Source organism: Macaca mulatta, chromosome 20 (assembly GCF_049350105.2).
Source record: "Macaca mulatta isolate MMU2019108-1 chromosome 20, T2T-MMU8v2.0, whole genome shotgun sequence".
NCBI lineage: Eukaryota > Metazoa > Chordata > Mammalia > Primates > Cercopithecidae > Macaca > Macaca mulatta.
The window spans coordinates 57,471,455-57,485,473 of NC_133425.1; the positions used below are offsets into that span (position 1 = coordinate 57,471,455).

Sequence of the window (14,019 nt, forward strand, 5' to 3'; positions counted from 1 at the left end):
TGGTGAAGTCCCTGTCTCTAATAAAAGTACAAAAATTAGTTGGGTGTGGTGGCGCATGCCTGAAGTCCCAGCTACTTGGGAGGCTGAGGCAGGATAACTGCTTGAACCCAGGAGGCAGAGGTTGCAGTGAACCGAGACTTTCACGCCCCTGCACTCCAGCCTGGGCAACAGAGCAAGACTCCATCTCAAAACATAAGTAAATAAATAAATAAAATAATAATAATAACGTTGTGTCTGACCTGATGAACTCAGGTCACTATTAAATTGTATGGCCTCTTTAAACTTCTTTGTATTGATTAGATATGCTAATTTTATTTGCAGTGAAAAGTTGTCAGCACTACTAACACAGACACTAATAGATATGGAAAGGAGAGGGAATAAAAGTGGCAAAAAGTTCACCTTGGCAGGAGTTAGGAGACAATATTTGCTTTCTGCCATATTAGTGATTTACTTTCAATATTGGTGCATTTGAGGAGAGGAAAAATATTGGGGGACACGTTATTAATGTAAAAAACTGTCAGAGACACCAGAGGGAGACTCAGATTCCAAAAGATTTCTTTAAATGATAAATATGTAGACTTCACTTTGTCATATTATGAAGTGCTGACATTAAATAAATAAACTGATTTTTAATTATTTTTGCATGCGAGAACTGAGGGTACTTTGAAAGTGACCTTGTGCCAGGATAAAGGCTTGATGCAGTTCAACATTGCACAAATTATTTACCTATTTGTGTGTGTGTGTGTGTGTGTGTGTGTGTGTCTGTCCTTGCAAGGTGGGAGCAGGAGGAGAGAACCGGAGAGAGAGGATGGAAGGATGGAATGCTGCTGTGTTCCTGCTGGCTGAGTTTCAATCATCTATAGGTAAGGTTTTTAAAAATACCTGGTCATTTTCTTCAGGATGCAGGACAATTTTCTGGATGGCCTTGAACCAACTCAGTTCTCCCTGCTTTCTCTCCTGCACTGTTCAAGAATAACTGTAGAATGTGATGGGAATGCAACATCCTGAGATATGGAAAGACTGGCCAGACAGCCTGGGGTCTGTTCCTGTTCCTGCTACAAACAAGATGTCCTTCAACACTTGAGCCTAGTGTGTCCTGTGCCCCAGGGTATAAATCCTAAGGCAGACTATCTTCTGGAGTCCCTTGGTAGCAGTACAAGTAGGGCATGCACACACGAGACTTCATCCACCCGGTGCAGCATTACTGAGCCTTGGAGATAGGCTCATCATGAATCCTAGGTCTCTGTTATCCCTTGCTGCCTATCTGTAAGTAACAAATCCACATGTTGTAGCTTGTTATGTGTGTGGACGTTCCATCTCACCAGACTCAGGCCAGGAGTAAAAGTACAGTGAAAAGACGCAGTGAACTGAAGTGGTACCTTGTACATAGTGAACCTTCTTTGCACAGGGTGCTGAACAATTCTGGCAAGAAGTAAAGCTGTAAGGTTGGTGAGAAGATCTTCCCTACATCTACAGGAACTACTTCTGTCAGGACTTTAGACCTGAGCTCTGGAAGAAACAGGAGTGTCAAGAGTAGCAGGACTCACAGAATGGTCCATAGACCCCTGGCGATCTCTAAGACTCTTCCCAGGCATCCAGGAAGTCAAAGTTATTTACCCTTTTTTTTTTAAACTGTACTGACATTTGTACTGATGTACATGTAATGATGGGTACAACTGCTGCCACCTCAGTACCAATCAACACAGTGCCACCAACTGTACTAAGAGTCATAGAACTCTTCATTACTCATTCTCAGGATTAAAAAAAAAAATCCAGTTTCACATAAGAGTGTCTTTCATCAGGCAGTAAAAAATATTTTTATTATAACAGGGTCAGTAATTCACCTAAGACCACCATGCAAAGAATTAACTTGTCAGAATGACTTCAGTTCTAGTGTTCTTTTCTCTCAATGCATTAAAGATGATTATTTTATCATTAAAAAATATTTTTATTAACTCTTAGCCCTATGTACTTACATTTGTCTAATCTGTGATGAAAAGGGAGTACACACAAACCACTGCTGGTACATACCGAACTGTGAGTGTCGACTCAAGAGTGTAGCCTGATTGTTTCATTTGTAAGCTGAACTAACCACTTTATTCGTAAAACCTCATGTTCTTGAAAAAAACAACTGAAAGCAAACTATGGCTATTGTGACTTCTATATTTAGCAGATACTTTATCTAAAATAAATAAAACTATCTTATGCTTTTAAAGATAATCAATCATAGTTACCCACATCAAAATCGGAGTATTCTAGAAAATATTCAAATTTCAGAAAATCTGGATCTGTCCCTGAGATAGAAACTTCTAAATACTTAAATATTTTTCTGTGAAATGCTGATGTTACAAAATATGATTTTTTTGATATTGTATAATAAAATCTGGAAGTTCTACATAGCTCAGTAAACCAGTATTTTCCAAACACATGATGTTAGAAAATTATTAATCAGCAAAAGAGCCATTAAAAGTGCAAAAGAGCAGGGCATGGTAATCCAAGCACTTTGGATTTTGAGGTCATGGGCTGGCCGCAGTGGCTCATGCCTTTAATTCCAGCACTTTGGGAGGCTGAGGCGGGAAGATCACGAGGTCAGGAGTTCAAGAACAGCCAGGCCAACACGGTGAAACCCCATCTCTACTAAAAAATACAAAACTTAGTCGGGCATGGTGGCATGTGCCTGTGATCCCAGCTACTAAGGAGGCTGAGGCAGGAGAATTGCTTGAACCCAGGAGGCGGAGGTTGCAGTGAGCAGAGACCGCACCACTGCACTCCAGACTGGGCGACAGAGCAAGGCTCCATCTGGAAAAAAAAAAAGAAAATTAGAGATCATATCAATTCTGAACTAACTCTTCAGAGACAAATGAAATATGTAGCCGAAGTTGTCCACGAAATAATATGAAGTATCAATTTCTCTTGTGTGTGCACACAGCCCCAGTAATTTAGGACAGATTTTCCTACTCACAGGACAGAAAGAATCCAGTCCTTTGATAACAAATGTTAGCTATCTACCAAATCAATACTGTAGTGCACTTTAAAGAAGTAAACAGCCTGCATCCCTAAATATGTTTCATGCAAATTTTGTGTAGAAAACAATCACCTTCCAGAACCCCCAGGGTGTCCAAAAGAAAGAAAAAAAAATAGAAAAAAAAAATCACCTTCTAAAGATATTTTTATTATATGAGGAATTCATGTTTAATGTAGAATACACAGCAAATTAAATAAGCATACAGGGCAAAATAAAACACTCCACCCAGAGGCAACCACCTCTGTTTATTATTTATATAAAGAGCCACATAAAGAGAAAATTATGCTATACCTGGAACAGTACTTTATACACTATTTTGCATCCTGCTTTTTTCACTTTACTGTTTTTAGATAATGACATGCCATTTTTATGTATAATTTGTATGTAAATAATATACACGTGAAAAATTTTTTTATGGAAGTTCTTTTCAGAGCTCTATTGATGAGAGGGACTTGGATTTTCATAACCATTCCCACTACTGTCCTATGTCGAGGCCACTTTCACTTTGTCATGCTTATAACTAATGCTGTGTCCAGCTTTTTTGATCCAGAAGCTATGAAATGTAGATTCATTCACATGGAAGAAATATAAAATCCAGGCAACGATATAAATGTCTTTTTAAAACTCTAAAATTTATAAATCATATACAAATGTATGCAATTTTGGAGGAGTGGGGTATTTTTAAACTTTATTCTTATTGAGAATAGATTAATATAGTTCAAAGTACATGTGATAATTTAATACATTCATATAATTTGTAAAGAATAATTCACTGTACTTGGGATATCCATCACCTTAAATATTTGTATTTTCCTTATGTTAAAACCATTCAAATAATTTATGCAGTCTGGCAAAATATAATTGCCCACCTTCTAACAGTTGAGAAATGAATAATAAAGCTTATTGACAGGTAATAAAATCCATTAAGTGTCATGTTTCTACCAATACTTCATATATGATATTAAGCTCTATCAATGCTGTCTTATATGTTGCTTCATGTTATTTTTCCCACAAACCTGGGGAATTCTTCTGACAATGAAGGAAATGAGATACCTTGAGGATTAGAATACAGGTGTCTTCATTCCAAATTCAATGCCTTTCATTCCATCATTGGTCAAACACTCAATAAGTGTTTTTATGTATAAAAAAATTATCTGGATTAAAATTAATTGATAATGGATACCCACTCTCAAACTTTTTGGTCCTCAGTGTCATCACTGATAACTTTTGCCATTAATAACCAATAAAAGTAGCAGCGTGATGTTTGGGAAAAAATTATAGGGTTGGCATTACAAAACATGGGTCTGAAAGCTTCAGTGTATGACCACAGCAAAGTCGAATTTGTTTTGTTTTAATTTAATGAATATTTTAGATATGAGGAAATAAACTCCTCCCTCTTTGAACTGTTGTGAATAATAAGTGAAATACTATATGTCAAATATACAACATAAAGTTAGCATATTCAAGTTCCCTGCCCAGAATATCCTGAGGTGAATATTACCTGAGGTTATTATGAAGCCCTGGCAATCTACATGGCTAGCGGATATACACACACACACACATATATGTATATATGTATATATATACATATATATTTAAATAAAAATACATATATCTCTCATATATGTATATATAAATATATCTAATATATTTAAATATATATACATATATATCTCTTTAGAACTGGGTAAACTTCTGCATGCATCGGAATCATAGGTGTCAGAATCATGAGTATCAGAATCATGAGTAAAAACACAGATCACTGGGCCCTCTCTAGCAATTCTGGGATGGAACATAAAAAACTTGCATTTCTAAGAAGTTCCTGGGTGACGCTAATATTGTTGATCTAGGCACCACACTATGAGGACCACTGACTTCGAGATCAAAAAGTTATTCCTTTCCGTGGTTGTTGTGTTGTCATTTTGATCCTGATACTCTAAGTCAGATGGTATTATTTGGCAATGCCACTTTTAATAAGTGGTTCAAAATGTTTCCATTAGGGAATAATCAATTTTAGTTTCCACACATTTTTGGGGACTTTTCAACATTCACGTCTATGTTGAGATATATGCAACCCAACCCTTTAACAATTATTTATAATACTTCTACTGTCTGCCCAGCATATAGGTTCTCATCGCATCATCTTGTTAGAGGCCATGGCAAATTCCTATTCCTCTTATAGAGTTAAACATCAGGCCAAAGTTACCTGCTCACCCAGATCCACAGGTACACGATATTTAATAACAAAATTCCTTCCCCACGTCTGATCCCTACATTCACTACTGAATAGTTGTTGAAAATAATAAGCTTGCTAGTTTTCATCAGTGTGTTCTCATGTGAAGGTCAAAGAGCATCATACTCAAAAATTGCACTTATAAATATACAGGATCTTGGTGATTGATGGAACAACATAATCAGAAGAAATGAATATTAGTTTTTTTTTTTAAAAAAAAGACTTAAACACTTAAACTAAAAACCTTCTTATCCATGCAGTCATCTTTAGTTACTGCAAGTCTAAAATTCAACCTTCTATTTTTAGCATCGACTCCTGTTTGGGCAGAATAAATCAATAAATAAAAACTATTTAAATAAAGAGCTGTTAATTGTCCTAAGGAGGATTATTTGTAAGACATTCTTAATGTAGGATTTCCATAGAGTTGCTAATTGTTCCGTACTTTGAAATTCATTGTTCTGAGAATGAGATGTGGTTGGTAATGTAAATATCAACCAGGTAGAGGGTATTACTCTGTATTAGCATCCACATTATTATTCAGTCATAATTAATACGCTCATAAAATATAGTGTTGACAGTACTCCTATTCAATCATATAGCATATGTTTACAGTCTCACACATTGAGGTGCACACATAATTACAATATATGTGTGAGAGAAATTGCTGAGGCAGTCCAAGAAGCCGTGCTTAGGCTAATTGAAAACTACCATTGTCCAATTAAAGCAGGTGAGACCACAGGGTGGCAACACTGTCAAAAGCCTATCAGACATGGCCACACTGGTTAAATTACAAGACAGAATAAAATAAGAAGAACAAACAAGGTTTTGTTTTTCTTATTATGGTTGTTTTAATAGAACACTGATCAGCTAATGGCAGTCAGGATACTCATTGTTTCTCCTTACCCCAGTCAAGAAATTAATCTCAATAGAATACTATATCGTTACAGAAAATATCAAGTAGCTCAAAAGCACAACCCATGTCTACTAAAAATACGAAAAAAAAAAATAGTGCATGGTGGTGGGCACCTGTAGTCCCAGCTACTAGGGAGGCTGAGGCAGGAGAATGGCGTGAACCCGGGAGGGGGAGCTTGCAGTGAGCCGAGATCACACCACTGCACTCCAGCCTGGGCAACAGAACAAGACTCCGTCTCAAAAAAAAAAAAGAAAGAAAGAAAAAAAAAAGCACAAGGCTTACCTTTCACCAAAATTGATGCTATCTGAGGGAGGAGAAAAATTATTTTTACTGTTAGAGACGCGAATTTGATGGCTTTAGAGAAGCTAAAGCAGTGTGCTATTATAATTTGTTTTATTTAGACCTCATTAGGAAATAATTAATGCATCATGTGTAATTACAGAAGAATCACTCCACACTCATTTCAAAGCATCAAGCAACATGAATTTCAAGGCGAGTTTAAAGTAGGGTCATTCATCTGCAAGAGCACAATATACTACTCCTTTGAGGAAATGTATGTTATAAAATGTTAAATTCAAGACTCATAGTAAATATCCACTTACTCCGTAAATGATTTGACTTCTGAAGTATTTCTTTAAGCAGGAAACAACAAAGCAAAACAAAGTCTCTAACATTATGATTTCAAAGGTGACTCCGACCAGTATCAGGTCAGAAAGTAGCAGAGAAAAGAGGAAAAGATGGAGAAAGAAGAATGCAATAAACATATATTAAGAATCTACTATATACCATATACTGTTCAAATTGCTTTACATACATTACTTCATCCTTATTATACCTCCACAAGGTCATTTTTATTTTTCTCATTTAATCGATGAGAAATCTGAGTTACAGAGTAGTTAAGTAACCTGCTCCAAGCCACACAAGCTAATAAGAAGCAGAATCATAAAATGCTGGTCTGGGACTCAGAAGGGATGTGTATGTGTATATGTGTGTGTGTGTGTGTGTGTGTGTGTGTATACATTTACCTTACAAGTGGGAAAATAAAATCTGTGTTCCAAATATGGGAAGAATGAAATAGAGTAAACATTCATTGAGGTTTGATCCTTCGGCAGATAATTTAAATCACAAGACAAAAAATAAGAAAACAGATATTTGAACCCAAGTATGCCTGACAGCAGCCCATTAATCTCCAATACTTCCCATTCCTTTCCAAAGTCTTCTGATTTATTTATAGACAGTTTTTCTTCCTGTCTTTGTAACACCTTCTAAATTAACACCCTGATCTGTGTCCTTGTTAGCTATTTTTCTAAAGGGTCAGCTCCTGAATTCACCAACAGATGAAAACCATTAGGTGGTAGAAGGACTTTTTTATATCCTTAGGTTTCTATGACACCTGACAGATGGAGCATATGCCCACAAACGACCCAGCATTTAAACAATTGTTGTCTGTGCAACAGAGACAGGCAGAATGCAGTGTGCTCAGTCACAGGAGGCACTATTAAAGGATTCATAATTTTGATTCAATAGATTCCATTATTTCTTTTGTGAGTCTACATGAGTCTCTTTAATAGTAACGGCAATTTTATGTAGACTCACACTGGAGACTGGCATCTAGGGTGTGCTGAGCTAATGGCAAGGTTTGAGAGGAAAAATGGCTACAAAAGGTCTCATTTAAGATCTTATGCACTTTTTATTTGAAGTGGCTAATTACTGCCATTGAACTCTGTCATTCATACCTTTCATGACAATTTCAAGGATAAAGAGTGAAAAACAACAGACACATTAGAAGGCATTGCATGAGTCATTGCCTGTTATCTGAGTGCTCCACCAGTTAGCCTTGGAGATCATTCATATTCATTTCTCTCCTCTTTTCATTTTGCCTCGATTCACTTGTCATGTAATTCAATATCCTTGTACAGTAGAAAGAGTACGGGTTTTGAAGTCATTCAGTCCTCAACCCAAATCCCAGCTTTGTGATTTAAACATCATGTAACTTCAGACAAATCATTTTACTTCTCTTAGCTTCTGTTTCGATATTGCTACAGGGGTAATAATATTTCATGGAGTCAGTATGAGGTTTACATTAACTAGAAGTATGCCTGGTAACTGGAAATAGTAGGTACATAGGTATAGATATATGTATAGTAGATACAGATCTTGATTTGCCAAACATTATTTTATTTCTACTCCCTTAGATCTTACACTAAACACACACACTGTACATATTTTTAATATTGAATCATAGACATTACATATGTATATTTATAAGTATATATATTTGTAAACTAATTCTAGAATTCTATTTGAAATAATGCTAAAACTGCAATTATAATATTAATTAGATATATGCCTCCTAGACAAACGTCAAAAGGTTAATAATTAGTTAATAATTCCACATAAAAGTCACTTTATTCACTAGTTCTGCGACTCAAAACTAGGCTTTCTGTTTATTCCAATCATGAGTAATGTTGGGGTCAGGTGGCACCTAACGGCCCAGGCATCGTCAAACTCTGTGCTGGGGCCGGATCTGTTGTGATGCTCAAGAGATGCGGCATGAGGAGCCCAGTGGCCAACATGGCTACAGCATGATACTGAAGCCTCAGTGTATCAATTTCAAATATGTTTGTTGAAGATATTGTTTAACAAGAGGAGTAGGCTGGTTAAAATATTTGAAAATCCTTGCTGTGGATACACTAATACCTATCCCTACACTACATACAAACACATGAGAGTTCCATTGCAATATTATTTGTATAACTAGTCCTTCCCTTTGGTAAAGTTAGTTCCACTGAATTGCACTTTGCATGTAATAGTTGCACTTTTGTGACCTACATTAAGGAATGCTAGAAATTAAAAGCCGTATGAAACACCTCACTGTGATATTACATGGCTGGTTTTAAGGACATTGCTCATTACACCACCTACTGTACCATTAACAGAAAATACTTAGGGGAAAATAAGTAGTCTCAACAATAAGACAGCAACCAAATTTCTTGACATGAATCAGTTTATTTTATCTTTTGGGTACTTTGATTTGTACTACTAATCAGCTTTTACACTTCACAAAGAATACTGTGAATCTGAGAGTCAAATTTTTGGCCCTATCAAAAGCAAACTTATAGGAATTCTATCATATAATGTTGCGTATTAGCTACATTTACTATGCCGGTTTTGCTCTCTGATGAAGAAACCTTGACAGCTCTAAGACATGAGATAAGAAAGCTGGTGCCATCTACGGCTCTTGACTGTACTGGGTAACTACATCTATTGTGTTCCTGCACTATACCTCCTCAATTGCTGCCTATCTCACCTCCAACTCTAAACCTGGAGACAAAGACTGCACCCCTAGCCACTGAGTGTTGTAACTTCTTGATTCTAACACTGGCCCCTGTACTAATGCTCCTACTAAGAGTAAATAGTAGAGGTTTAGCATTCTTTTAAATGAGCAAATGGAAATCACACTTTATTTTAGACACACTGTGAAAATGGGCAATATAAGGACTCTTTATCGGTGCTGTTGTATAAGCCATCTCATCAAAATATCCTTTCTCTCTCTACATTGTATTCCAAGAGGCCTACACATTTGGGCCTAAGATGGCATCTGAAAGTTGAAGAAAACTGACATCTACAAAAAAGCGGAAGTGTTTGTCAAGTGACATACATTAGACTATTCTTTAATAGAGCTTATAGAGTTGTTTTTAGGTTTTTACCTGCTGTCAGCTCCTGTGTTATGTACTTCCTATGTGTAAGCATCTTGAACTTTGGTTTCCTATTGTGTACAAGGTGGCTGAGGTTACATATCTAGTAGCTTTGGTATCAACCCAGTCATCCTGAATCCAGAACTCTTTCTCTTAACCATATGACCAAAAACAAAATTCTGACTACAAAAGGTTTGAGCTAGGTGTTTTCATTCTCAACTGTCTCAGAAAGGGTTGGCTGTTTGCCTACATGGATTCGAGATTCTTATGAAAATACCTATTATACTGAGCTTACCAGCGGGGATTGCAACAAATCCACAAATGGACTTACTGTACCTTATTTTTTAACAGGTTGGGAATCAATAAATCAATCAATAGATTGATACAAGACTGGGTAGACTGGGTCACATCTGCAACCCACCACTTTGGGAAGTCAAGATGGCAGTATCTCTTGAGATCAGGAGTTGGAGACCAGCCTGGGCAACAGAAGTCGACCCCATCTCTATAAAAATTTTAGCTACACATGGTGGCAAATGCCTGTAGTTCCAGCTACTTGGGAAGCTGAGGCAGGAGGATTGCTTGAGCCCAGGAGTTAGAGGCTGCAGTGAGCTATAATCATGCCACTGCACTCCAGCCTGGGTGACACAGTGAGACCCTAGTCTCTTAAACAAAGCAAAACAAAAAAATTGATATATTCAAAACCCATGTCAATTACATGACTCTGCCAAAAGCCAATATTAAATAAAGTATAGTCATAGGTCAGTTTAACATATGCAGAGTTTGTTCTTCTATGACTCTGTTCCATAACAAATATGTGTAAGGGATGGCATTTGAACAGAAGGTTGATTGTTAATCAGTTTGTGATCGCAGTGGTGATTAAAAGTGAAAACTGAAAAATAAGTACTTACTTAAATTTGTATTATCCAGTGCCAAGAGTAAAGAAACATTTAAAGTAAAAAGAGCTGTCAATAGTAAAGGTAAAAATTTTATTAATACAGAGTGATTGCCCAGGAGTTTCCTGTTTAAATTAACAAAAGTTAGAAAACACACACACACACACACACACACACACACACACACCCCTATGTATATGCAGGTATTTTTTAATGAGAAATTCAAATTTATTATCTTTAAGTGCATATAATCTTTAGATGGAAATTAATGAACTGTTGCTAGGATGCACCCCAACTTAAGAACAGGATAAGAATGATTTGAATTTAGCACATTAAGTCACTGACCTTTGCTTACACTACAAATAGATGGCCTATTTGTCAATGCACCCTTGAAAAGTATTTGAAAGTAGCTTATTTCTTTTATGCCAAAAGGACTGTAGGTTTACAACCCTGCACTGACCTTTTGAATTCTGAATTCATCATTCACAAATCTTAAGAGACACTTGCTTTGGGCTTAGAATGTGTGTTAAGAACTATGTGGACTCTTTATTTCATAAAAATAAGCCATAAACTCTTTTTCAGTCCTGGTAAAATAATTTCCAGATTTAAAATACCTAAAGTAAGAGTTTGTACTATATCATTTCTTTCTCCTTGGACCATTGAGGATTTTCTAACCACAATTTTGTCTAGTTAAGAAAAGCAGTCTCTAGATATTTGGATGCAACAAAACAAAAAGCCATCAATGTCACCCCCAGTGAAACTCCTCATGTTATTCTTCAATGTAGAGCTTGAATAGCCCAAGAGATAAAATGCAAGCTTTCAAAAATGCCAAACTTGCTTCCAAATTGGGTTTGACTAGCTAAATGATCATTTAGCCACATTATCAAATTAAACAAGTTACTGAATAGTCACGTCAAAGATAGTACTTACTGTACTGCAGCATTTTCTGTGTATTTGATTATGCCAATTTGAAATTGTGAGATATAAACATACAGTAATATCATTTAAAATGAAAAAGTTGAAACCATGAGGACCTTTTACTTTTGTTTCGTTTTGTTTCAGAGACAGGGTTTCACTTTGTCGCCCAGGCCAGAGTGCAGTGGCACGATCACTCCACTGTTATCTCGACCTCCTGGGTTCAATCTATCCTCCCACCTCAGCCTTCCAAGTGGCTGAGGCCATGAGTCCACACAACCATGCCCAGCTAATTTTAAAAAAATAATTATTATTTTCATAGAGATGGGAATCTCACTACGTTGCTCAGGCTGGTCTCAAACTCCTGGCCTCAAGTGATCCTTCCACCTCGGTTCCCCAAAGCACTGCAATTACAGGCATGAGCCATTGCACTCAGCCTAATAAGGGCTTTAAAAAAAAAAAAAAAAAAAAAAAACCATTCATTAGGAATCACCTGTCTCAGGGCATTCTGACTGAATGAAATGTAAGCAGTATGTTGCTCTCGTCACACTGCTGAGCCACTTTTCCCGGATATTAGAAACCCCCACTTTCCATGATTAGTCACTATGCCACCAATGTCATTTGGGCCCATCAGAAAGCTTGTGAGGGATTTCTCCCATTGTAATGTAAATGTTACATAAAAGTCACATTAATTGTAAATGTTAAGCAAAATGTTAAAGAAAAATGCTACCCACAGTTATAAGACATGCCCTTAAAACATCTATAATACTAAAGGTGTGGTCCTAGGATTTCTGCTAAAAACATAACACACACATGTTCAAGGGGGCTCATGCACACATACACAAATATAACCTACAACTGGCTTAGAAGAGAAATGTAATAGAATATAATGAAAAAGCACAGAATATCTCCATGATCATAACGTATTATTAATTTAGAAGACAGCACCCTGGCATCTATTAGAGATATTGCTAAAAACAAAAGATGACGCATTACTAAAACAAAAATGTAGTTTAAAGATTTTAAATAGATATATTCTGAAAGTGTGTTCAGAGTGTATATATCTGTTTCACCAAATATATGCTGCAAACAAGAACATATTTATGCTCTGTATTAAAGTTAATCTGGAGTCATGTGATTTTTAATATATATAGTGCCTTTGAATATTGTATGACTCCCATATAATGACCCGGAACTCTCTCAGGCATACAGTAAAACAATAGTTTAAGGGCGGTGAAAATTGTACCATTGCTTATTTTCTGGGCCCCACTTCTCATTTATTATTTTAAAAAGCAGTTCTTTCATGACCCATTCTAAACCCTGTGGATATAAAAGTGAATAAATCAGAGTTGTTTCCGTCTTCTATCAGCCCCTAGAACTTGATTTGAATTTCACAGGAAAAAACACAGTAACTTTAAAAAAACAAAATAAAATAACCAGCTGCAGGGAAAGAAGATCTCAACCTTTAGCCTAGTACTCTAAACTTTAATGTGGACCTATACCTCCTGAGAATCTTGTGAAAATACATATTTTGATTCAGCAGACCCAGGATGGGATCTGAGGTTTTTAATTTCTATGAAGCTTCCAGGTGATATTGAGGTTGTGATCCAGGAAGCCATTGGACACACTTTGAGTAGCAATGCAGAAATACATTCTTTGGTCAGTGTAAATGAGGAATAAGTGCCTTTATTAAAAGGAAGTGACATTTACCGAAGAGGCTGTTGTCTTCTTTCTTACTCCTAATAACACTGAGAATGAGATCTTCTCATCTCTATTTTAAATCTACAAAAAAGTAAAATTAAGAGAGATTGTGCAGCCAAATTTAAATCTAGGTTCAGTCCAAAGCGCTTTGTCTTTCCAGTTAACTCCATTGTGCACCAAATTAAGAGAATCAATATTATTCAAAGAGTTTCAGAAATCAGAGTAAGTCCAGTATGGTCAGGCAACAGAGGAGAGTGACAAAAGGAGAGGCTGTATTTGCAGGCAGAAGGCTGTTTGTGGGCATCTTACATTATGTTGCGGGCATAGATATATTAGGAATATTGAACTTTTACCCACAAGGTCTTGGAGAAACTAACAAATGATTTGGAGCAGGAGAGTAACATGTCCAGACATGTATTTTTGAAACATCATTCACATTTCTGTGTGGAAAAATGACTGAAATAATGTGATTTTGAAAAGATTTTTTTAAATTACATATATCCTTTTAAATATGTAGTGAAATAAACCAGACAAGCAAGGACAGAAATGTGGCTTAGGGTAGCAGCAGCCCAAATGGAGAGAGAGTGAGATTGAAGATGTATTTATTGGGATAAATTATTAATAAGTATACTAATTAATCT

The 14,019-nt window shown here is 36.3% G+C and overlaps 1 protein-coding gene across 2 annotated transcripts in view; it reads right to left on the bottom strand.

The window, feature by feature from the left end:
• Nucleotides 1-14,019, bottom strand: part of CDH8 (cadherin 8) — a 385,185-nt gene that overhangs the window by 270,553 nt on the left and 100,613 nt on the right.